This window comes from Hyperoodon ampullatus (assembly GCF_949752795.1).
Source record: "Hyperoodon ampullatus genome assembly, chromosome: 3".
Taxonomy (NCBI): domain Eukaryota; kingdom Metazoa; phylum Chordata; class Mammalia; order Artiodactyla; family Ziphiidae; genus Hyperoodon; species Hyperoodon ampullatus.
Genome location: NC_136916.1, coordinates 65,466,607 through 65,469,670, shown reverse-complemented (window position 1 = coordinate 65,469,670; position 3,064 = coordinate 65,466,607).

Here is a 3,064-nt window from a genome sequence, read left to right as displayed (position 1 = left end):
TTACTGAATGAAAACATTACATTCAGAAAAATGCACAAATCATAAGTGCACAGCTTGATTGCAACAGAGTGAACACATTTGTGAAACCACCACCCAGGATGACCAGCATCAGAAATCTTCTCTCACAGCCCCTCTTGGTCATTATCCCCTACTATCCTGACTTCTAACACCATAGATAAGTTTTGTCTGTTTTTAAGCCTTTTATAAATGAAATCATACAGTATGTATTCTTCTGAGTTTAGCTTCCTTTACTCCATGTTACGTTTATGGAATTCATCCATGTTGCTGTATGTAGTAGTAGTTTCTTCATTCTCATTGTTGAATACATTCAGTTGTATTATTATATTATGATGAACTGATACATTCTATTGTTGAAGAACATTTGGGTTGTTTCCAGTCTTTAGGTTATTTAGAGTGGTGCTTCTGTGAATATTCTTGAGCCTTCCAATCCATGAACATGGTATCTCCTTCCCTTCCTTTATATAGGTCTTCATTCATTTCTCTCAGTAATGTTGTGTGTTGTTTTGTACACCATTCATTAGACTTTTTCCTATATATTTATATATAGGAATAAATATATTTATATATAGCAATATATATATTGCTTTTTTGATGTCATTATAAATGGTCTCATTTTTGAATTTCAGAAATTGTAGCTGGTTAATAGAAGTACTGTTGACTTTTGTATATAGACAGTGTTTCCAGCAACACTGCTAAATTTAACTAATAAATTAATTGATTGCTTTTCTCTCTTGTTTATTTTCCTATTTCATTCATTTTTGTTATTATTATTTCCTTCCTTCTACTTTGTTTGGGCTTAGTTTTCTGTTTTTGTTTTTGTTTTTCCTAGCTTCTTGCTCCATAGAGAGATGGGGGGTCCTCTTCTGTTCCCATTGTCTGGTCTCTGCCATTCTGAATCAATGGAGTCTGTGAAAAACTGTGCCCTACCTCATGGATCATTACCAGTTCTTCCCCTTCCGTACCTGCTTCCACCTCAGTGCTTTACCTTGAGATTCTTCACCTTCAGTATGCTAAGTGCCAGCCCCAGGCTTTCCTACTTTCTCTCCTTTTGTTATTTTGGGATTGAAACTTCATTTAGTTGCAGAAAGGTAGATGCAAGAAGGACAGGAATTTAAGAACACTGGGCTGGCTATCTCAAAAAGCAGCCCATTTACAGCACAGGGGCAGCTGCATAATTTTCTAGTTGTTAGATAGTTTGGGTCTCTGGACGGCAGGAAAATTAAGTGTATTTCTATCTTTATTTACGTGAATGGATTGCTTTGTTTCCTATATGAAGCACGGGCAAGCAATTATTTTGCCTTTCAGATTCTAATAATTGATTGTCTGTCGGTTTTGATTTTCAAAATTGTCTTTCACTTTTGTGTTTTTCAGGTAAGAAGTGCAGAAGGCTGTAATGGGGGCTGCTCTCCAGACACCATTTAGAACAAGACATCTCCCAGGACAATCTTTCTAAAATGCAACTCCGACCATGCCTTACCCTCACTTAAAGGATTTTAATAATTCTCACTGTCTACTGAATAGAGACCAAACTCCCAGCTTGGCTAAATGACCCTTTGTAACAAAGCCCCTGGCTGAGACTCAGGACACACTGAGCTACTTACAGTTTTCAAAAACTGCCTTGCCCTCGCTCCCCTCCTGGCCTTTGAATATGTTAGGCATGTGGCCTGGGATGCCCACTCTCCTCCCCTTTTACCTTGAAGGACTGCTCATCCTTCAAGATTCAGCTCAGACTTCACTTCCAGAAAGGCTTCCTGATCTACCCCCTCAAGCTGGGTTAAAGCCTCTTCCCTGAATTCTGACAACCCCTTCTCCCCTCGTGCATTCTGCTATCAAACCACTTGCCACATTGGCTTGTGATAGACTGTGCTATGAGCTCCTTTTGAAAAAGGACTGTTTCTTATGCATCTCTTTATCCCATGCCCCTGGGAGGGATTCAGTAATGGTCTATAAGTTGAACAGTGTGGCTCCTGCTGGGCTAGGAGCTCCTATCAGATGCGATTCTGGTGGTATTAAGGCCACCACACATATGAAGATGCTGGTGCACTGAAAAGGCAAGGACAGCACCATTTACTTCCACAAGACCTACTGCCCCTGCTAGCTGTGCCCCCGTGTGTGCATGCAGACAAATGACAATATTGCCTCCCATGCCTCACACTGTGCAGGCTAATTGCCCTCTTCCATCCCTCAGGGCCCCTCTCTGTTAACACCCCCAGTCTGTTTCACTGAGGGTAGAAGAGAGACAGGAACCAGTGTGAAAGCTGCTCCTTTCTACCATCAGAGCGGAGAGAGGGCTGCTTCAACCAGTGGAAGGAGCACGGCCTTGGGGTCAAATATCTTGGAGTGAAATCCTGGCTCTGCATCTACTATGACACCTTGAGCACAGAGGATTTTCAGGGCAGTGAAACTACTCTATATGATACTATAATGGTGGATACATGCCATTACATATTTGTCAAAACCCACAGAATGTACAGCACAAAAAGTGAACCCTAATCTAAGCTATGGGCTTTGGCTGTAAAAAAAAAATTGTATCACTTTATGATATGTAATGATTGCCAGGACTGTTAAGTGAAAAAAGCAAGATACAGAACAATATATATAGTATGCTACCTTTGTGTAAGGAAGAGGGTTGGGGAATAAGAAATATATATTCACAATTGCTTATATCTGCATAAAGAAAACTGGAAAAGATATACCAGAAATTATAAAAGTGGTTACCTCTAGGGACTAAGGAATAGAGTATACGGGGACAGGGGTGGAAGCACAACTTCCCAATGTATCCCTTTCTGTTCTGTTTTGATTTGTGAACCATATGAACGTATTACCCATTAAACCTGTTTAAAAAAAATAATTCATTCTATAATGTCTAAATTGCATGGTACAAAAACCTACTCATGAGACTCAATGGGGGAAGTGTGCTAATGTATCACATGGAAAAATAACCTGGACCCAGGTAGTGCTTAGGAATCATGGGATTGGGAAACTTACAGGACAGTGGCTCATCTCTTACTCATGCTTCTGCCTTTCTACCAAGGGGCTCTGC